The 19,426-nt window shown below is 54.4% G+C and overlaps 28 non-coding genes across 28 annotated transcripts; all 28 read left to right on the forward strand.

The window, feature by feature from the left end:
- Positions 1-107: 107 nt before the first annotated feature.
- Positions 108-271, forward strand: LOC141121425 (U1 spliceosomal RNA). Its single transcript, XR_012240511.1, has one exon. It is a non-coding gene; the product is annotated as a U1 spliceosomal RNA (small nuclear RNA).
- Positions 272-797: 526 nt separating this feature from the next.
- LOC141121445 (U1 spliceosomal RNA) lies at positions 798-961 on the forward strand. Its single transcript, XR_012240530.1, has one exon. It is a non-coding gene; the product is annotated as a U1 spliceosomal RNA (small nuclear RNA).
- A 526-nt stretch (positions 962-1,487) lies between these two features.
- Positions 1,488-1,651, forward strand: LOC141121456 (U1 spliceosomal RNA). Its single transcript, XR_012240541.1, has one exon. It is a non-coding gene; the product is annotated as a U1 spliceosomal RNA (small nuclear RNA).
- A 526-nt stretch (positions 1,652-2,177) lies between these two features.
- On the forward strand, positions 2,178-2,341 carry LOC141121467 (U1 spliceosomal RNA). Its single transcript, XR_012240552.1, has one exon. It is a non-coding gene; the product is annotated as a U1 spliceosomal RNA (small nuclear RNA).
- Positions 2,342-2,867: 526 nt separating this feature from the next.
- LOC141121479 (U1 spliceosomal RNA) lies at positions 2,868-3,031 on the forward strand. Its single transcript, XR_012240563.1, has one exon. It is a non-coding gene; the product is annotated as a U1 spliceosomal RNA (small nuclear RNA).
- Positions 3,032-3,557: 526 nt separating this feature from the next.
- Positions 3,558-3,721, forward strand: LOC141121432 (U1 spliceosomal RNA). Its single transcript, XR_012240519.1, has one exon. It is a non-coding gene; the product is annotated as a U1 spliceosomal RNA (small nuclear RNA).
- Positions 3,722-4,247: 526 nt separating this feature from the next.
- LOC141121435 (U1 spliceosomal RNA) lies at positions 4,248-4,411 on the forward strand. The gene has a single exon (XR_012240521.1). It is a non-coding gene; the product is annotated as a U1 spliceosomal RNA (small nuclear RNA).
- A 526-nt stretch (positions 4,412-4,937) lies between these two features.
- Positions 4,938-5,101, forward strand: LOC141121436 (U1 spliceosomal RNA). The gene has a single exon (XR_012240522.1). It is a non-coding gene; the product is annotated as a U1 spliceosomal RNA (small nuclear RNA).
- A 526-nt stretch (positions 5,102-5,627) lies between these two features.
- On the forward strand, positions 5,628-5,791 carry LOC141121438 (U1 spliceosomal RNA). The gene has a single exon (XR_012240523.1). It is a non-coding gene; the product is annotated as a U1 spliceosomal RNA (small nuclear RNA).
- Positions 5,792-6,317: 526 nt separating this feature from the next.
- On the forward strand, positions 6,318-6,481 carry LOC141121439 (U1 spliceosomal RNA). The gene has a single exon (XR_012240524.1). It is a non-coding gene; the product is annotated as a U1 spliceosomal RNA (small nuclear RNA).
- Positions 6,482-7,007: 526 nt separating this feature from the next.
- Positions 7,008-7,171, forward strand: LOC141121440 (U1 spliceosomal RNA). The gene has a single exon (XR_012240525.1). It is a non-coding gene; the product is annotated as a U1 spliceosomal RNA (small nuclear RNA).
- A 526-nt stretch (positions 7,172-7,697) lies between these two features.
- Positions 7,698-7,861, forward strand: LOC141121441 (U1 spliceosomal RNA). The gene has a single exon (XR_012240526.1). It is a non-coding gene; the product is annotated as a U1 spliceosomal RNA (small nuclear RNA).
- A 526-nt stretch (positions 7,862-8,387) lies between these two features.
- Positions 8,388-8,551, forward strand: LOC141121442 (U1 spliceosomal RNA). The gene has a single exon (XR_012240527.1). It is a non-coding gene; the product is annotated as a U1 spliceosomal RNA (small nuclear RNA).
- Positions 8,552-9,077: 526 nt separating this feature from the next.
- On the forward strand, positions 9,078-9,241 carry LOC141121443 (U1 spliceosomal RNA). Its single transcript, XR_012240528.1, has one exon. It is a non-coding gene; the product is annotated as a U1 spliceosomal RNA (small nuclear RNA).
- A 526-nt stretch (positions 9,242-9,767) lies between these two features.
- LOC141121444 (U1 spliceosomal RNA) lies at positions 9,768-9,931 on the forward strand. The gene has a single exon (XR_012240529.1). It is a non-coding gene; the product is annotated as a U1 spliceosomal RNA (small nuclear RNA).
- Positions 9,932-10,457: 526 nt separating this feature from the next.
- LOC141121446 (U1 spliceosomal RNA) lies at positions 10,458-10,621 on the forward strand. Its single transcript, XR_012240531.1, has one exon. It is a non-coding gene; the product is annotated as a U1 spliceosomal RNA (small nuclear RNA).
- Positions 10,622-11,147: 526 nt separating this feature from the next.
- LOC141121447 (U1 spliceosomal RNA) lies at positions 11,148-11,311 on the forward strand. Its single transcript, XR_012240532.1, has one exon. It is a non-coding gene; the product is annotated as a U1 spliceosomal RNA (small nuclear RNA).
- A 526-nt stretch (positions 11,312-11,837) lies between these two features.
- On the forward strand, positions 11,838-12,001 carry LOC141121448 (U1 spliceosomal RNA). The gene has a single exon (XR_012240533.1). It is a non-coding gene; the product is annotated as a U1 spliceosomal RNA (small nuclear RNA).
- Positions 12,002-12,527: 526 nt separating this feature from the next.
- Positions 12,528-12,691, forward strand: LOC141121449 (U1 spliceosomal RNA). The gene has a single exon (XR_012240534.1). It is a non-coding gene; the product is annotated as a U1 spliceosomal RNA (small nuclear RNA).
- Positions 12,692-13,217: 526 nt separating this feature from the next.
- LOC141121450 (U1 spliceosomal RNA) lies at positions 13,218-13,381 on the forward strand. The gene has a single exon (XR_012240535.1). It is a non-coding gene; the product is annotated as a U1 spliceosomal RNA (small nuclear RNA).
- A 526-nt stretch (positions 13,382-13,907) lies between these two features.
- Positions 13,908-14,071, forward strand: LOC141121451 (U1 spliceosomal RNA). Its single transcript, XR_012240536.1, has one exon. It is a non-coding gene; the product is annotated as a U1 spliceosomal RNA (small nuclear RNA).
- A 526-nt stretch (positions 14,072-14,597) lies between these two features.
- Positions 14,598-14,761, forward strand: LOC141121452 (U1 spliceosomal RNA). The gene has a single exon (XR_012240537.1). It is a non-coding gene; the product is annotated as a U1 spliceosomal RNA (small nuclear RNA).
- A 526-nt stretch (positions 14,762-15,287) lies between these two features.
- Positions 15,288-15,451, forward strand: LOC141121453 (U1 spliceosomal RNA). Its single transcript, XR_012240538.1, has one exon. It is a non-coding gene; the product is annotated as a U1 spliceosomal RNA (small nuclear RNA).
- A 526-nt stretch (positions 15,452-15,977) lies between these two features.
- LOC141121454 (U1 spliceosomal RNA) lies at positions 15,978-16,141 on the forward strand. Its single transcript, XR_012240539.1, has one exon. It is a non-coding gene; the product is annotated as a U1 spliceosomal RNA (small nuclear RNA).
- Positions 16,142-16,667: 526 nt separating this feature from the next.
- Positions 16,668-16,831, forward strand: LOC141121455 (U1 spliceosomal RNA). The gene has a single exon (XR_012240540.1). It is a non-coding gene; the product is annotated as a U1 spliceosomal RNA (small nuclear RNA).
- Positions 16,832-17,357: 526 nt separating this feature from the next.
- Positions 17,358-17,521, forward strand: LOC141121457 (U1 spliceosomal RNA). The gene has a single exon (XR_012240542.1). It is a non-coding gene; the product is annotated as a U1 spliceosomal RNA (small nuclear RNA).
- Positions 17,522-18,047: 526 nt separating this feature from the next.
- Positions 18,048-18,211, forward strand: LOC141121458 (U1 spliceosomal RNA). Its single transcript, XR_012240543.1, has one exon. It is a non-coding gene; the product is annotated as a U1 spliceosomal RNA (small nuclear RNA).
- A 526-nt stretch (positions 18,212-18,737) lies between these two features.
- On the forward strand, positions 18,738-18,901 carry LOC141121459 (U1 spliceosomal RNA). The gene has a single exon (XR_012240544.1). It is a non-coding gene; the product is annotated as a U1 spliceosomal RNA (small nuclear RNA).
- Positions 18,902-19,426: the final 525 nt, after the last annotated feature.

The following is a 19,426-nucleotide window of genomic DNA, read 5'->3' on the forward strand; positions in this document are numbered from 1 at the left end:
ATAGCTGCGACTGAGGCTAGTTTGCCAGCAGGCACCCAGAAAGCCCCTCCATAACCTGGTGGAGGCGTGCCCCTGACCGGGGGGTGCTAGAGTGACGATTCCAACTCATACTTACCTGGCAGGGGAGATACCATGATCATGAAGGTGGTTCTCCCAGGGCGAGGCTCGGCCATTGCACTCCGGCTGTGCTGACCCCTGCGATTTCCTCAAATGCAGGAAACTCGACTGCATAATTTGTGGTAGTGGGGGACTGCGTTCGCGCTTTCCCCTGATTATTCCTGGTCAAAAGACAGCTTGACGAAAGAAACTACGGGGCCTTTATCGTTTCTACAAGGTTTCCTCCAGCCACCTGTTCCTGTCTCAGGTGGGGTCTGTGCGGGGCCTTCTACGAGGGTTCAACGCGTCAGCCACTTGTCCTGCATCAAACCCATATCTGTATGCTGCATGCTTTCCCTATCCCTATGCTATGGGCTCGCCGCGGGCCTAGTTTCGCAGAACAAAGCTGCCTCGTGCCTGGATGCTTAGTCGCCGCCCCTCTATGCAAATATATGTGTGCTGCAGTGTAGCTTGGGAGCCTGGTTGTAAACCCCTTGCGTGCATAAAGACATTTTCAGAGGCTTCCCAGGAGGGCTACCAAAAAGGAACCAATACGCCTGACTGTTCACAGGGATAATGTGCCTTGCTGATGGAATAGCTGCGACTGAGGCTAGTTTGCCAGCAGGCACCCAGAAAGCCCCTCCATAACCTGGTGGAGGCGTGCCCCTGACCGGGGGGTGCTAGAGTGACGATTCCAACTCATACTTACCTGGCAGGGGAGATACCATGATCATGAAGGTGGTTCTCCCAGGGCGAGGCTCGGCCATTGCACTCCGGCTGTGCTGACCCCTGCGATTTCCTCAAATGCAGGAAACTCGACTGCATAATTTGTGGTAGTGGGGGACTGCGTTCGCGCTTTCCCCTGATTATTCCTGGTCAAAAGACAGCTTGACGAAAGAAACTACGGGGCCTTTATCGTTTCTACAAGGTTTCCTCCAGCCACCTGTTCCTGTCTCAGGTGGGGTCTGTGCGGGGCCTTCTACGAGGGTTCAACGCGTCAGCCACTTGTCCTGCATCAAACCCATATCTGTATGCTGCATGCTTTCCCTATCCCTATGCTATGGGCTCGCCGCGGGCCTAGTTTCGCAGAACAAAGCTGCCTCGTGCCTGGATGCTTAGTCGCCGCCCCTCTATGCAAATATATGTGTGCTGCAGTGTAGCTTGGGAGCCTGGTTGTAAACCCCTTGCGTGCATAAAGACATTTTCAGAGGCTTCCCAGGAGGGCTACCAAAAAGGAACCAATACGCCTGACTGTTCACAGGGATAATGTGCCTTGCTGATGGAATAGCTGCGACTGAGGCTAGTTTGCCAGCAGGCACCCAGAAAGCCCCTCCATAACCTGGTGGAGGCGTGCCCCTGACCGGGGGGTGCTAGAGTGACGATTCCAACTCATACTTACCTGGCAGGGGAGATACCATGATCATGAAGGTGGTTCTCCCAGGGCGAGGCTCGGCCATTGCACTCCGGCTGTGCTGACCCCTGCGATTTCCTCAAATGCAGGAAACTCGACTGCATAATTTGTGGTAGTGGGGGACTGCGTTCGCGCTTTCCCCTGATTATTCCTGGTCAAAAGACAGCTTGACGAAAGAAACTACGGGGCCTTTATCGTTTCTACAAGGTTTCCTCCAGCCACCTGTTCCTGTCTCAGGTGGGGTCTGTGCGGGGCCTTCTACGAGGGTTCAACGCGTCAGCCACTTGTCCTGCATCAAACCCATATCTGTATGCTGCATGCTTTCCCTATCCCTATGCTATGGGCTCGCCGCGGGCCTAGTTTCGCAGAACAAAGCTGCCTCGTGCCTGGATGCTTAGTCGCCGCCCCTCTATGCAAATATATGTGTGCTGCAGTGTAGCTTGGGAGCCTGGTTGTAAACCCCTTGCGTGCATAAAGACATTTTCAGAGGCTTCCCAGGAGGGCTACCAAAAAGGAACCAATACGCCTGACTGTTCACAGGGATAATGTGCCTTGCTGATGGAATAGCTGCGACTGAGGCTAGTTTGCCAGCAGGCACCCAGAAAGCCCCTCCATAACCTGGTGGAGGCGTGCCCCTGACCGGGGGGTGCTAGAGTGACGATTCCAACTCATACTTACCTGGCAGGGGAGATACCATGATCATGAAGGTGGTTCTCCCAGGGCGAGGCTCGGCCATTGCACTCCGGCTGTGCTGACCCCTGCGATTTCCTCAAATGCAGGAAACTCGACTGCATAATTTGTGGTAGTGGGGGACTGCGTTCGCGCTTTCCCCTGATTATTCCTGGTCAAAAGACAGCTTGACGAAAGAAACTACGGGGCCTTTATCGTTTCTACAAGGTTTCCTCCAGCCACCTGTTCCTGTCTCAGGTGGGGTCTGTGCGGGGCCTTCTACGAGGGTTCAACGCGTCAGCCACTTGTCCTGCATCAAACCCATATCTGTATGCTGCATGCTTTCCCTATCCCTATGCTATGGGCTCGCCGCGGGCCTAGTTTCGCAGAACAAAGCTGCCTCGTGCCTGGATGCTTAGTCGCCGCCCCTCTATGCAAATATATGTGTGCTGCAGTGTAGCTTGGGAGCCTGGTTGTAAACCCCTTGCGTGCATAAAGACATTTTCAGAGGCTTCCCAGGAGGGCTACCAAAAAGGAACCAATACGCCTGACTGTTCACAGGGATAATGTGCCTTGCTGATGGAATAGCTGCGACTGAGGCTAGTTTGCCAGCAGGCACCCAGAAAGCCCCTCCATAACCTGGTGGAGGCGTGCCCCTGACCGGGGGGTGCTAGAGTGACGATTCCAACTCATACTTACCTGGCAGGGGAGATACCATGATCATGAAGGTGGTTCTCCCAGGGCGAGGCTCGGCCATTGCACTCCGGCTGTGCTGACCCCTGCGATTTCCTCAAATGCAGGAAACTCGACTGCATAATTTGTGGTAGTGGGGGACTGCGTTCGCGCTTTCCCCTGATTATTCCTGGTCAAAAGACAGCTTGACGAAAGAAACTACGGGGCCTTTATCGTTTCTACAAGGTTTCCTCCAGCCACCTGTTCCTGTCTCAGGTGGGGTCTGTGCGGGGCCTTCTACGAGGGTTCAACGCGTCAGCCACTTGTCCTGCATCAAACCCATATCTGTATGCTGCATGCTTTCCCTATCCCTATGCTATGGGCTCGCCGCGGGCCTAGTTTCGCAGAACAAAGCTGCCTCGTGCCTGGATGCTTAGTCGCCGCCCCTCTATGCAAATATATGTGTGCTGCAGTGTAGCTTGGGAGCCTGGTTGTAAACCCCTTGCGTGCATAAAGACATTTTCAGAGGCTTCCCAGGAGGGCTACCAAAAAGGAACCAATACGCCTGACTGTTCACAGGGATAATGTGCCTTGCTGATGGAATAGCTGCGACTGAGGCTAGTTTGCCAGCAGGCACCCAGAAAGCCCCTCCATAACCTGGTGGAGGCGTGCCCCTGACCGGGGGGTGCTAGAGTGACGATTCCAACTCATACTTACCTGGCAGGGGAGATACCATGATCATGAAGGTGGTTCTCCCAGGGCGAGGCTCGGCCATTGCACTCCGGCTGTGCTGACCCCTGCGATTTCCTCAAATGCAGGAAACTCGACTGCATAATTTGTGGTAGTGGGGGACTGCGTTCGCGCTTTCCCCTGATTATTCCTGGTCAAAAGACAGCTTGACGAAAGAAACTACGGGGCCTTTATCGTTTCTACAAGGTTTCCTCCAGCCACCTGTTCCTGTCTCAGGTGGGGTCTGTGCGGGGCCTTCTACGAGGGTTCAACGCGTCAGCCACTTGTCCTGCATCAAACCCATATCTGTATGCTGCATGCTTTCCCTATCCCTATGCTATGGGCTCGCCGCGGGCCTAGTTTCGCAGAACAAAGCTGCCTCGTGCCTGGATGCTTAGTCGCCGCCCCTCTATGCAAATATATGTGTGCTGCAGTGTAGCTTGGGAGCCTGGTTGTAAACCCCTTGCGTGCATAAAGACATTTTCAGAGGCTTCCCAGGAGGGCTACCAAAAAGGAACCAATACGCCTGACTGTTCACAGGGATAATGTGCCTTGCTGATGGAATAGCTGCGACTGAGGCTAGTTTGCCAGCAGGCACCCAGAAAGCCCCTCCATAACCTGGTGGAGGCGTGCCCCTGACCGGGGGGTGCTAGAGTGACGATTCCAACTCATACTTACCTGGCAGGGGAGATACCATGATCATGAAGGTGGTTCTCCCAGGGCGAGGCTCGGCCATTGCACTCCGGCTGTGCTGACCCCTGCGATTTCCTCAAATGCAGGAAACTCGACTGCATAATTTGTGGTAGTGGGGGACTGCGTTCGCGCTTTCCCCTGATTATTCCTGGTCAAAAGACAGCTTGACGAAAGAAACTACGGGGCCTTTATCGTTTCTACAAGGTTTCCTCCAGCCACCTGTTCCTGTCTCAGGTGGGGTCTGTGCGGGGCCTTCTACGAGGGTTCAACGCGTCAGCCACTTGTCCTGCATCAAACCCATATCTGTATGCTGCATGCTTTCCCTATCCCTATGCTATGGGCTCGCCGCGGGCCTAGTTTCGCAGAACAAAGCTGCCTCGTGCCTGGATGCTTAGTCGCCGCCCCTCTATGCAAATATATGTGTGCTGCAGTGTAGCTTGGGAGCCTGGTTGTAAACCCCTTGCGTGCATAAAGACATTTTCAGAGGCTTCCCAGGAGGGCTACCAAAAAGGAACCAATACGCCTGACTGTTCACAGGGATAATGTGCCTTGCTGATGGAATAGCTGCGACTGAGGCTAGTTTGCCAGCAGGCACCCAGAAAGCCCCTCCATAACCTGGTGGAGGCGTGCCCCTGACCGGGGGGTGCTAGAGTGACGATTCCAACTCATACTTACCTGGCAGGGGAGATACCATGATCATGAAGGTGGTTCTCCCAGGGCGAGGCTCGGCCATTGCACTCCGGCTGTGCTGACCCCTGCGATTTCCTCAAATGCAGGAAACTCGACTGCATAATTTGTGGTAGTGGGGGACTGCGTTCGCGCTTTCCCCTGATTATTCCTGGTCAAAAGACAGCTTGACGAAAGAAACTACGGGGCCTTTATCGTTTCTACAAGGTTTCCTCCAGCCACCTGTTCCTGTCTCAGGTGGGGTCTGTGCGGGGCCTTCTACGAGGGTTCAACGCGTCAGCCACTTGTCCTGCATCAAACCCATATCTGTATGCTGCATGCTTTCCCTATCCCTATGCTATGGGCTCGCCGCGGGCCTAGTTTCGCAGAACAAAGCTGCCTCGTGCCTGGATGCTTAGTCGCCGCCCCTCTATGCAAATATATGTGTGCTGCAGTGTAGCTTGGGAGCCTGGTTGTAAACCCCTTGCGTGCATAAAGACATTTTCAGAGGCTTCCCAGGAGGGCTACCAAAAAGGAACCAATACGCCTGACTGTTCACAGGGATAATGTGCCTTGCTGATGGAATAGCTGCGACTGAGGCTAGTTTGCCAGCAGGCACCCAGAAAGCCCCTCCATAACCTGGTGGAGGCGTGCCCCTGACCGGGGGGTGCTAGAGTGACGATTCCAACTCATACTTACCTGGCAGGGGAGATACCATGATCATGAAGGTGGTTCTCCCAGGGCGAGGCTCGGCCATTGCACTCCGGCTGTGCTGACCCCTGCGATTTCCTCAAATGCAGGAAACTCGACTGCATAATTTGTGGTAGTGGGGGACTGCGTTCGCGCTTTCCCCTGATTATTCCTGGTCAAAAGACAGCTTGACGAAAGAAACTACGGGGCCTTTATCGTTTCTACAAGGTTTCCTCCAGCCACCTGTTCCTGTCTCAGGTGGGGTCTGTGCGGGGCCTTCTACGAGGGTTCAACGCGTCAGCCACTTGTCCTGCATCAAACCCATATCTGTATGCTGCATGCTTTCCCTATCCCTATGCTATGGGCTCGCCGCGGGCCTAGTTTCGCAGAACAAAGCTGCCTCGTGCCTGGATGCTTAGTCGCCGCCCCTCTATGCAAATATATGTGTGCTGCAGTGTAGCTTGGGAGCCTGGTTGTAAACCCCTTGCGTGCATAAAGACATTTTCAGAGGCTTCCCAGGAGGGCTACCAAAAAGGAACCAATACGCCTGACTGTTCACAGGGATAATGTGCCTTGCTGATGGAATAGCTGCGACTGAGGCTAGTTTGCCAGCAGGCACCCAGAAAGCCCCTCCATAACCTGGTGGAGGCGTGCCCCTGACCGGGGGGTGCTAGAGTGACGATTCCAACTCATACTTACCTGGCAGGGGAGATACCATGATCATGAAGGTGGTTCTCCCAGGGCGAGGCTCGGCCATTGCACTCCGGCTGTGCTGACCCCTGCGATTTCCTCAAATGCAGGAAACTCGACTGCATAATTTGTGGTAGTGGGGGACTGCGTTCGCGCTTTCCCCTGATTATTCCTGGTCAAAAGACAGCTTGACGAAAGAAACTACGGGGCCTTTATCGTTTCTACAAGGTTTCCTCCAGCCACCTGTTCCTGTCTCAGGTGGGGTCTGTGCGGGGCCTTCTACGAGGGTTCAACGCGTCAGCCACTTGTCCTGCATCAAACCCATATCTGTATGCTGCATGCTTTCCCTATCCCTATGCTATGGGCTCGCCGCGGGCCTAGTTTCGCAGAACAAAGCTGCCTCGTGCCTGGATGCTTAGTCGCCGCCCCTCTATGCAAATATATGTGTGCTGCAGTGTAGCTTGGGAGCCTGGTTGTAAACCCCTTGCGTGCATAAAGACATTTTCAGAGGCTTCCCAGGAGGGCTACCAAAAAGGAACCAATACGCCTGACTGTTCACAGGGATAATGTGCCTTGCTGATGGAATAGCTGCGACTGAGGCTAGTTTGCCAGCAGGCACCCAGAAAGCCCCTCCATAACCTGGTGGAGGCGTGCCCCTGACCGGGGGGTGCTAGAGTGACGATTCCAACTCATACTTACCTGGCAGGGGAGATACCATGATCATGAAGGTGGTTCTCCCAGGGCGAGGCTCGGCCATTGCACTCCGGCTGTGCTGACCCCTGCGATTTCCTCAAATGCAGGAAACTCGACTGCATAATTTGTGGTAGTGGGGGACTGCGTTCGCGCTTTCCCCTGATTATTCCTGGTCAAAAGACAGCTTGACGAAAGAAACTACGGGGCCTTTATCGTTTCTACAAGGTTTCCTCCAGCCACCTGTTCCTGTCTCAGGTGGGGTCTGTGCGGGGCCTTCTACGAGGGTTCAACGCGTCAGCCACTTGTCCTGCATCAAACCCATATCTGTATGCTGCATGCTTTCCCTATCCCTATGCTATGGGCTCGCCGCGGGCCTAGTTTCGCAGAACAAAGCTGCCTCGTGCCTGGATGCTTAGTCGCCGCCCCTCTATGCAAATATATGTGTGCTGCAGTGTAGCTTGGGAGCCTGGTTGTAAACCCCTTGCGTGCATAAAGACATTTTCAGAGGCTTCCCAGGAGGGCTACCAAAAAGGAACCAATACGCCTGACTGTTCACAGGGATAATGTGCCTTGCTGATGGAATAGCTGCGACTGAGGCTAGTTTGCCAGCAGGCACCCAGAAAGCCCCTCCATAACCTGGTGGAGGCGTGCCCCTGACCGGGGGGTGCTAGAGTGACGATTCCAACTCATACTTACCTGGCAGGGGAGATACCATGATCATGAAGGTGGTTCTCCCAGGGCGAGGCTCGGCCATTGCACTCCGGCTGTGCTGACCCCTGCGATTTCCTCAAATGCAGGAAACTCGACTGCATAATTTGTGGTAGTGGGGGACTGCGTTCGCGCTTTCCCCTGATTATTCCTGGTCAAAAGACAGCTTGACGAAAGAAACTACGGGGCCTTTATCGTTTCTACAAGGTTTCCTCCAGCCACCTGTTCCTGTCTCAGGTGGGGTCTGTGCGGGGCCTTCTACGAGGGTTCAACGCGTCAGCCACTTGTCCTGCATCAAACCCATATCTGTATGCTGCATGCTTTCCCTATCCCTATGCTATGGGCTCGCCGCGGGCCTAGTTTCGCAGAACAAAGCTGCCTCGTGCCTGGATGCTTAGTCGCCGCCCCTCTATGCAAATATATGTGTGCTGCAGTGTAGCTTGGGAGCCTGGTTGTAAACCCCTTGCGTGCATAAAGACATTTTCAGAGGCTTCCCAGGAGGGCTACCAAAAAGGAACCAATACGCCTGACTGTTCACAGGGATAATGTGCCTTGCTGATGGAATAGCTGCGACTGAGGCTAGTTTGCCAGCAGGCACCCAGAAAGCCCCTCCATAACCTGGTGGAGGCGTGCCCCTGACCGGGGGGTGCTAGAGTGACGATTCCAACTCATACTTACCTGGCAGGGGAGATACCATGATCATGAAGGTGGTTCTCCCAGGGCGAGGCTCGGCCATTGCACTCCGGCTGTGCTGACCCCTGCGATTTCCTCAAATGCAGGAAACTCGACTGCATAATTTGTGGTAGTGGGGGACTGCGTTCGCGCTTTCCCCTGATTATTCCTGGTCAAAAGACAGCTTGACGAAAGAAACTACGGGGCCTTTATCGTTTCTACAAGGTTTCCTCCAGCCACCTGTTCCTGTCTCAGGTGGGGTCTGTGCGGGGCCTTCTACGAGGGTTCAACGCGTCAGCCACTTGTCCTGCATCAAACCCATATCTGTATGCTGCATGCTTTCCCTATCCCTATGCTATGGGCTCGCCGCGGGCCTAGTTTCGCAGAACAAAGCTGCCTCGTGCCTGGATGCTTAGTCGCCGCCCCTCTATGCAAATATATGTGTGCTGCAGTGTAGCTTGGGAGCCTGGTTGTAAACCCCTTGCGTGCATAAAGACATTTTCAGAGGCTTCCCAGGAGGGCTACCAAAAAGGAACCAATACGCCTGACTGTTCACAGGGATAATGTGCCTTGCTGATGGAATAGCTGCGACTGAGGCTAGTTTGCCAGCAGGCACCCAGAAAGCCCCTCCATAACCTGGTGGAGGCGTGCCCCTGACCGGGGGGTGCTAGAGTGACGATTCCAACTCATACTTACCTGGCAGGGGAGATACCATGATCATGAAGGTGGTTCTCCCAGGGCGAGGCTCGGCCATTGCACTCCGGCTGTGCTGACCCCTGCGATTTCCTCAAATGCAGGAAACTCGACTGCATAATTTGTGGTAGTGGGGGACTGCGTTCGCGCTTTCCCCTGATTATTCCTGGTCAAAAGACAGCTTGACGAAAGAAACTACGGGGCCTTTATCGTTTCTACAAGGTTTCCTCCAGCCACCTGTTCCTGTCTCAGGTGGGGTCTGTGCGGGGCCTTCTACGAGGGTTCAACGCGTCAGCCACTTGTCCTGCATCAAACCCATATCTGTATGCTGCATGCTTTCCCTATCCCTATGCTATGGGCTCGCCGCGGGCCTAGTTTCGCAGAACAAAGCTGCCTCGTGCCTGGATGCTTAGTCGCCGCCCCTCTATGCAAATATATGTGTGCTGCAGTGTAGCTTGGGAGCCTGGTTGTAAACCCCTTGCGTGCATAAAGACATTTTCAGAGGCTTCCCAGGAGGGCTACCAAAAAGGAACCAATACGCCTGACTGTTCACAGGGATAATGTGCCTTGCTGATGGAATAGCTGCGACTGAGGCTAGTTTGCCAGCAGGCACCCAGAAAGCCCCTCCATAACCTGGTGGAGGCGTGCCCCTGACCGGGGGGTGCTAGAGTGACGATTCCAACTCATACTTACCTGGCAGGGGAGATACCATGATCATGAAGGTGGTTCTCCCAGGGCGAGGCTCGGCCATTGCACTCCGGCTGTGCTGACCCCTGCGATTTCCTCAAATGCAGGAAACTCGACTGCATAATTTGTGGTAGTGGGGGACTGCGTTCGCGCTTTCCCCTGATTATTCCTGGTCAAAAGACAGCTTGACGAAAGAAACTACGGGGCCTTTATCGTTTCTACAAGGTTTCCTCCAGCCACCTGTTCCTGTCTCAGGTGGGGTCTGTGCGGGGCCTTCTACGAGGGTTCAACGCGTCAGCCACTTGTCCTGCATCAAACCCATATCTGTATGCTGCATGCTTTCCCTATCCCTATGCTATGGGCTCGCCGCGGGCCTAGTTTCGCAGAACAAAGCTGCCTCGTGCCTGGATGCTTAGTCGCCGCCCCTCTATGCAAATATATGTGTGCTGCAGTGTAGCTTGGGAGCCTGGTTGTAAACCCCTTGCGTGCATAAAGACATTTTCAGAGGCTTCCCAGGAGGGCTACCAAAAAGGAACCAATACGCCTGACTGTTCACAGGGATAATGTGCCTTGCTGATGGAATAGCTGCGACTGAGGCTAGTTTGCCAGCAGGCACCCAGAAAGCCCCTCCATAACCTGGTGGAGGCGTGCCCCTGACCGGGGGGTGCTAGAGTGACGATTCCAACTCATACTTACCTGGCAGGGGAGATACCATGATCATGAAGGTGGTTCTCCCAGGGCGAGGCTCGGCCATTGCACTCCGGCTGTGCTGACCCCTGCGATTTCCTCAAATGCAGGAAACTCGACTGCATAATTTGTGGTAGTGGGGGACTGCGTTCGCGCTTTCCCCTGATTATTCCTGGTCAAAAGACAGCTTGACGAAAGAAACTACGGGGCCTTTATCGTTTCTACAAGGTTTCCTCCAGCCACCTGTTCCTGTCTCAGGTGGGGTCTGTGCGGGGCCTTCTACGAGGGTTCAACGCGTCAGCCACTTGTCCTGCATCAAACCCATATCTGTATGCTGCATGCTTTCCCTATCCCTATGCTATGGGCTCGCCGCGGGCCTAGTTTCGCAGAACAAAGCTGCCTCGTGCCTGGATGCTTAGTCGCCGCCCCTCTATGCAAATATATGTGTGCTGCAGTGTAGCTTGGGAGCCTGGTTGTAAACCCCTTGCGTGCATAAAGACATTTTCAGAGGCTTCCCAGGAGGGCTACCAAAAAGGAACCAATACGCCTGACTGTTCACAGGGATAATGTGCCTTGCTGATGGAATAGCTGCGACTGAGGCTAGTTTGCCAGCAGGCACCCAGAAAGCCCCTCCATAACCTGGTGGAGGCGTGCCCCTGACCGGGGGGTGCTAGAGTGACGATTCCAACTCATACTTACCTGGCAGGGGAGATACCATGATCATGAAGGTGGTTCTCCCAGGGCGAGGCTCGGCCATTGCACTCCGGCTGTGCTGACCCCTGCGATTTCCTCAAATGCAGGAAACTCGACTGCATAATTTGTGGTAGTGGGGGACTGCGTTCGCGCTTTCCCCTGATTATTCCTGGTCAAAAGACAGCTTGACGAAAGAAACTACGGGGCCTTTATCGTTTCTACAAGGTTTCCTCCAGCCACCTGTTCCTGTCTCAGGTGGGGTCTGTGCGGGGCCTTCTACGAGGGTTCAACGCGTCAGCCACTTGTCCTGCATCAAACCCATATCTGTATGCTGCATGCTTTCCCTATCCCTATGCTATGGGCTCGCCGCGGGCCTAGTTTCGCAGAACAAAGCTGCCTCGTGCCTGGATGCTTAGTCGCCGCCCCTCTATGCAAATATATGTGTGCTGCAGTGTAGCTTGGGAGCCTGGTTGTAAACCCCTTGCGTGCATAAAGACATTTTCAGAGGCTTCCCAGGAGGGCTACCAAAAAGGAACCAATACGCCTGACTGTTCACAGGGATAATGTGCCTTGCTGATGGAATAGCTGCGACTGAGGCTAGTTTGCCAGCAGGCACCCAGAAAGCCCCTCCATAACCTGGTGGAGGCGTGCCCCTGACCGGGGGGTGCTAGAGTGACGATTCCAACTCATACTTACCTGGCAGGGGAGATACCATGATCATGAAGGTGGTTCTCCCAGGGCGAGGCTCGGCCATTGCACTCCGGCTGTGCTGACCCCTGCGATTTCCTCAAATGCAGGAAACTCGACTGCATAATTTGTGGTAGTGGGGGACTGCGTTCGCGCTTTCCCCTGATTATTCCTGGTCAAAAGACAGCTTGACGAAAGAAACTACGGGGCCTTTATCGTTTCTACAAGGTTTCCTCCAGCCACCTGTTCCTGTCTCAGGTGGGGTCTGTGCGGGGCCTTCTACGAGGGTTCAACGCGTCAGCCACTTGTCCTGCATCAAACCCATATCTGTATGCTGCATGCTTTCCCTATCCCTATGCTATGGGCTCGCCGCGGGCCTAGTTTCGCAGAACAAAGCTGCCTCGTGCCTGGATGCTTAGTCGCCGCCCCTCTATGCAAATATATGTGTGCTGCAGTGTAGCTTGGGAGCCTGGTTGTAAACCCCTTGCGTGCATAAAGACATTTTCAGAGGCTTCCCAGGAGGGCTACCAAAAAGGAACCAATACGCCTGACTGTTCACAGGGATAATGTGCCTTGCTGATGGAATAGCTGCGACTGAGGCTAGTTTGCCAGCAGGCACCCAGAAAGCCCCTCCATAACCTGGTGGAGGCGTGCCCCTGACCGGGGGGTGCTAGAGTGACGATTCCAACTCATACTTACCTGGCAGGGGAGATACCATGATCATGAAGGTGGTTCTCCCAGGGCGAGGCTCGGCCATTGCACTCCGGCTGTGCTGACCCCTGCGATTTCCTCAAATGCAGGAAACTCGACTGCATAATTTGTGGTAGTGGGGGACTGCGTTCGCGCTTTCCCCTGATTATTCCTGGTCAAAAGACAGCTTGACGAAAGAAACTACGGGGCCTTTATCGTTTCTACAAGGTTTCCTCCAGCCACCTGTTCCTGTCTCAGGTGGGGTCTGTGCGGGGCCTTCTACGAGGGTTCAACGCGTCAGCCACTTGTCCTGCATCAAACCCATATCTGTATGCTGCATGCTTTCCCTATCCCTATGCTATGGGCTCGCCGCGGGCCTAGTTTCGCAGAACAAAGCTGCCTCGTGCCTGGATGCTTAGTCGCCGCCCCTCTATGCAAATATATGTGTGCTGCAGTGTAGCTTGGGAGCCTGGTTGTAAACCCCTTGCGTGCATAAAGACATTTTCAGAGGCTTCCCAGGAGGGCTACCAAAAAGGAACCAATACGCCTGACTGTTCACAGGGATAATGTGCCTTGCTGATGGAATAGCTGCGACTGAGGCTAGTTTGCCAGCAGGCACCCAGAAAGCCCCTCCATAACCTGGTGGAGGCGTGCCCCTGACCGGGGGGTGCTAGAGTGACGATTCCAACTCATACTTACCTGGCAGGGGAGATACCATGATCATGAAGGTGGTTCTCCCAGGGCGAGGCTCGGCCATTGCACTCCGGCTGTGCTGACCCCTGCGATTTCCTCAAATGCAGGAAACTCGACTGCATAATTTGTGGTAGTGGGGGACTGCGTTCGCGCTTTCCCCTGATTATTCCTGGTCAAAAGACAGCTTGACGAAAGAAACTACGGGGCCTTTATCGTTTCTACAAGGTTTCCTCCAGCCACCTGTTCCTGTCTCAGGTGGGGTCTGTGCGGGGCCTTCTACGAGGGTTCAACGCGTCAGCCACTTGTCCTGCATCAAACCCATATCTGTATGCTGCATGCTTTCCCTATCCCTATGCTATGGGCTCGCCGCGGGCCTAGTTTCGCAGAACAAAGCTGCCTCGTGCCTGGATGCTTAGTCGCCGCCCCTCTATGCAAATATATGTGTGCTGCAGTGTAGCTTGGGAGCCTGGTTGTAAACCCCTTGCGTGCATAAAGACATTTTCAGAGGCTTCCCAGGAGGGCTACCAAAAAGGAACCAATACGCCTGACTGTTCACAGGGATAATGTGCCTTGCTGATGGAATAGCTGCGACTGAGGCTAGTTTGCCAGCAGGCACCCAGAAAGCCCCTCCATAACCTGGTGGAGGCGTGCCCCTGACCGGGGGGTGCTAGAGTGACGATTCCAACTCATACTTACCTGGCAGGGGAGATACCATGATCATGAAGGTGGTTCTCCCAGGGCGAGGCTCGGCCATTGCACTCCGGCTGTGCTGACCCCTGCGATTTCCTCAAATGCAGGAAACTCGACTGCATAATTTGTGGTAGTGGGGGACTGCGTTCGCGCTTTCCCCTGATTATTCCTGGTCAAAAGACAGCTTGACGAAAGAAACTACGGGGCCTTTATCGTTTCTACAAGGTTTCCTCCAGCCACCTGTTCCTGTCTCAGGTGGGGTCTGTGCGGGGCCTTCTACGAGGGTTCAACGCGTCAGCCACTTGTCCTGCATCAAACCCATATCTGTATGCTGCATGCTTTCCCTATCCCTATGCTATGGGCTCGCCGCGGGCCTAGTTTCGCAGAACAAAGCTGCCTCGTGCCTGGATGCTTAGTCGCCGCCCCTCTATGCAAATATATGTGTGCTGCAGTGTAGCTTGGGAGCCTGGTTGTAAACCCCTTGCGTGCATAAAGACATTTTCAGAGGCTTCCCAGGAGGGCTACCAAAAAGGAACCAATACGCCTGACTGTTCACAGGGATAATGTGCCTTGCTGATGGAATAGCTGCGACTGAGGCTAGTTTGCCAGCAGGCACCCAGAAAGCCCCTCCATAACCTGGTGGAGGCGTGCCCCTGACCGGGGGGTGCTAGAGTGACGATTCCAACTCATACTTACCTGGCAGGGGAGATACCATGATCATGAAGGTGGTTCTCCCAGGGCGAGGCTCGGCCATTGCACTCCGGCTGTGCTGACCCCTGCGATTTCCTCAAATGCAGGAAACTCGACTGCATAATTTGTGGTAGTGGGGGACTGCGTTCGCGCTTTCCCCTGATTATTCCTGGTCAAAAGACAGCTTGACGAAAGAAACTACGGGGCCTTTATCGTTTCTACAAGGTTTCCTCCAGCCACCTGTTCCTGTCTCAGGTGGGGTCTGTGCGGGGCCTTCTACGAGGGTTCAACGCGTCAGCCACTTGTCCTGCATCAAACCCATATCTGTATGCTGCATGCTTTCCCTATCCCTATGCTATGGGCTCGCCGCGGGCCTAGTTTCGCAGAACAAAGCTGCCTCGTGCCTGGATGCTTAGTCGCCGCCCCTCTATGCAAATATATGTGTGCTGCAGTGTAGCTTGGGAGCCTGGTTGTAAACCCCTTGCGTGCATAAAGACATTTTCAGAGGCTTCCCAGGAGGGCTACCAAAAAGGAACCAATACGCCTGACTGTTCACAGGGATAATGTGCCTTGCTGATGGAATAGCTGCGACTGAGGCTAGTTTGCCAGCAGGCACCCAGAAAGCCCCTCCATAACCTGGTGGAGGCGTGCCCCTGACCGGGGGGTGCTAGAGTGACGATTCCAACTCATACTTACCTGGCAGGGGAGATACCATGATCATGAAGGTGGTTCTCCCAGGGCGAGGCTCGGCCATTGCACTCCGGCTGTGCTGACCCCTGCGATTTCCTCAAATGCAGGAAACTCGACTGCATAATTTGTGGTAGTGGGGGACTGCGTTCGCGCTTTCCCCTGATTATTCCTGGTCAAAAGACAGCTTGACGAAAGAAACTACGGGGCCTTTATCGTTTCTACAAGGTTTCCTCCAGCCACCTGTTCCTGTCTCAGGTGGGGTCTGTGCGGGGCCTTCTACGAGGGTTCAACGCGTCAGCCACTTGTCCTGCATCAAACCCATATCTGTATGCTGCATGCTTTCCCTATCCCTATGCTATGGGCTCGCCGCGGGCCTAGTTTCGCAGAACAAAGCTGCCTCGTGCCTGGATGCTTAGTCGCCGCCCCTCTATGCAAATATATGTGTGCTGCAGTGTAGCTTGGGAGCCTGGTTGTAAACCCCTTGCGTGCATAAAGACATTTTCAGAGGCTTCCCAGGAGGGCTACCAAAAAGGAACCAATACGCCTGACTGTTCACAGGGATAATGTGCCTTGCTGATGGAATAGCTGCGACTGAGGCTAGTTTGCCAGCAGGCACCCAGAAAGCCCCTCCATAACCTGGTGGAGGCGTGCCCCTGACCGGGGGGTGCTAGAGTGACGATTCCAACTCATACTTACCTGGCAGGGGAGATACCATGATCATGAAGGTGGTTCTCCCAGGGCGAGGCTCGGCCATTGCACTCCGGCTGTGCTGACCCCTGCGATTTCCTCAAATGCAGGAAACTCGACTGCATAATTTGTGGTAGTGGGGGACTGCGTTCGCGCTTTCCCCTGATTATTCCTGGTCAAAAGACAGCTTGACGAAAGAAACTACGGGGCCTTTATCGTTTCTACAAGGTTTCCTCCAGCCACCTGTTCCTGTCTCAGGTGGGGTCTGTGCGGGGCCTTCTACGAGGGTTCAACGCGTCAGCCACTTGTCCTGCATCAAACCCATATCTGTATGCTGCATGCTTTCCCTATCCCTATGCTATGGGCTCGCCGCGGGCCTAGTTTCGCAGAACAAAGCTGCCTCGTGCCTGGATGCTTAGTCGCCGCCCCTCTATGCAAATATATGTGTGCTGCAGTGTAGCTTGGGAGCCTGGTTGTAAACCCCTTGCGTGCATAAAGACATTTTCAGAGGCTTCCCAGGAGGGCTACCAAAAAGGAACCAATACGCCTGACTGTTCACAGGGATAATGTGCCTTGCTGATGGAATAGCTGCGACTGAGGCTAGTTTGCCAGCAGGCACCCAGAAAGCCCCTCCATAACCTGGTGGAGGCGTGCCCCTGACCGGGGGGTGCTAGAGTGACGATTCCAACTCATACTTACCTGGCAGGGGAGATACCATGATCATGAAGGTGGTTCTCCCAGGGCGAGGCTCGGCCATTGCACTCCGGCTGTGCTGACCCCTGCGATTTCCTCAAATGCAGGAAACTCGACTGCATAATTTGTGGTAGTGGGGGACTGCGTTCGCGCTTTCCCCTGATTATTCCTGGTCAAAAGACAGCTTGACGAAAGAAACTACGGGGCCTTTATCGTTTCTACAAGGTTTCCTCCAGCCACCTGTTCCTGTTTCAGGTGGGGTCTGTGCGGGGCCTTCTACGAGGGTTCAACGCGTCAGCCACTTGTCCTGCATCAAACCCATATCTGTATGCTGCATGCTTTCCCTATCCCTATGCTATGGGCTCGCCGCGGGCCTAGTTTCGCAGAACAAAGCTGCCTCGTGCCTGGATGCTTAGTCGCCGCCCCTCTATGCAAATATATGTGTGCTGCAGTGTAGCTTGGGAGCCTGGTTGTAAACCCCTTGCGTGCATAAAGACATTTTCAGAGGCTTCCCAGGAGGGCTACCAAAAAGGAACCAATACGCCTGACTGTTCACAGGGATAATGTGCCTTGCTGATGGAATAGCTGCGACTGAGGCTAGTTTGCCAGCAGGCACCCAGAAAGCCCCTCCATAACCTGGTGGAGGCGTGCCCCTGACCGGGGGGTGCTAGAGTGACGATTCCAACTCATACTTACCTGGCAGGGGAGATACCATGATCATGAAGGTGGTTCTCCCAGGGCGAGGCTCGGCCATTGCACTCCGGCTGTGCTGACCCCTGCGATTTCCTCAAATGCAGGAAACTCGACTGCATAATTTGTGGTAGTGGGGGACTGCGTTCGCGCTTTCCCCTGATTATTCCTGGTCAAAAGACAGCTTGACGAAAGAAACTACGGGGCCTTTATCGTTTCTACAAGGTTTCCTCCAGCCACCTGTTCCTGTCTCAGGTGGGGTCTGTGCGGGGCCTTCTACGAGGGTTCAACGCGTCAGCCACTTGTCCTGCATCAAACCCATATCTGTATGCTGCATGCTTTCCCTATCCCTATGCTATGGGCTCGCCGCGGGCCTAGTTTCGCAGAACAAAGCTGCCTCGTGCCTGGATGCTTAGTCGCCGCCCCTCTATGCAAATATATGTGTGCTGCAGTGTAGCTTGGGAGCCTGGTTGTAAACCCCTTGCGTGCATAAAGACATTTTCAGAGGCTTCCCAGGAGGGCTACCAAAAAGGAACCAATACGCCTGACTGTTCACAGGGATAATGTGCCTTGCTGATGGAATAGCTGCGACTGAGGCTAGTTTGCCAGCAGGCACCCAGAAAGCCCCTCCATAACCTGGTGGAGGCGTGCCCCTGACCGGGGGGTGCTAGAGTGACGATTCCAACTCATACTTACCTGGCAGGGGAGATACCATGATCATGAAGGTGGTTCTCCCAGGGCGAGGCTCGGCCATTGCACTCCGGCTGTGCTGACCCCTGCGATTTCCTCAAATGCAGGAAACTCGACTGCATAATTTGTGGTAGTGGGGGACTGCGTTCGCGCTTTCCCCTGATTATTCCTGGTCAAAAGACAGCTTGACGAAAGAAACTACGGGGCCTTTATCGTTTCTACAAGGTTTCCTCCAGCCACCTGTTCCTGTCTCAGGTGGGGTCTGTGCGGGGCCTTCTACGAGGGTTCAACGCGTCAGCCACTTGTCCTGCATCAAACCCATATCTGTATGCTGCATGCTTTCCCTATCCCTATGCTATGGGCTCGCCGCGGGCCTAGTTTCGCAGAACAAAGCTGCCTCGTGCCTGGATGCTTAGTCGCCGCCCCTCTATGCAAATATATGTGTGCTGCAGTGTAGCTTGGGAGCCTGGTTGTAAACCCCTTGCGTGCATAAAGACATTTTCAGAGGCTTCCCAGGAGGGCTACCAAAAAGGAACCAATACGCCTGACTGTTCACAGGGATAATGTGCCTTGCTGATGGAATAGCTGCGACTGAGGCTAGTTTGCCAGCAGGCACCCAGAAAGCCCCTCCATAACCTGGTGGAGGCGTGCCCCTGACCGGGGGGTGCTAGAGTGACGATTCCAACTCATACTTACCTGGCAGGGGAGATACCATGATCATGAAGGTGGTTCTCCCAGGGCGAGGCTCGGCCATTGCACTCCGGCTGTGCTGACCCCTGCGATTTCCTCAAATGCAGGAAACTCGACTGCATAATTTGTGGTAGTGGGGGACTGCGTTCGCGCTTTCCCCTGATTATTCCTGGTCAAAAGACAGCTTGACGAAAGAAACTACGGGGCCTTTATCGTTTCTACAAGGTTTCCTCCAGCCACCTGTTCCTGTCTCAGGTGGGGTCTGTGCGGGGCCTTCTACGAGGGTTCAACGCGTCAGCCACTTGTCCTGCATCAAACCCATATCTGTATGCTGCATGCTTTCCCTATCCCTATGCTATGGGCTCGCCGCGGGCCTAGTTTCGCAGAACAAAGCTGCCTCGTGCCTGGATGCTTAGTCGCCGCCCCTCTATGCAAATATATGTGTGCTGCAGTGTAGCTTGGGAGCCTGGTTGTAAACCCCTTGCGTGCATAAAGACATTTTCAGAGGCTTCCCAGGAGGGCTACCAAAAAGGAACCAATACGCCTGACTGTTCACAGGGATAATGTGCCTTGCTGATGGAATAGCTGCGACTGAGGCTAGTTTGCCAGCAGGCACCCAGAAAGCCCCTCCATAACCTGGTGGAGGCGTGCCCCTGACCGGGGGGTGCTAGAGTGACGATTCCAACT

This window comes from Aquarana catesbeiana, unplaced genomic scaffold (assembly GCF_042186555.1).
Source record: "Aquarana catesbeiana isolate 2022-GZ unplaced genomic scaffold, ASM4218655v1 unanchor180, whole genome shotgun sequence".
Classification (NCBI taxonomy): Eukaryota; Metazoa; Chordata; class Amphibia; order Anura; family Ranidae; genus Aquarana; species Aquarana catesbeiana.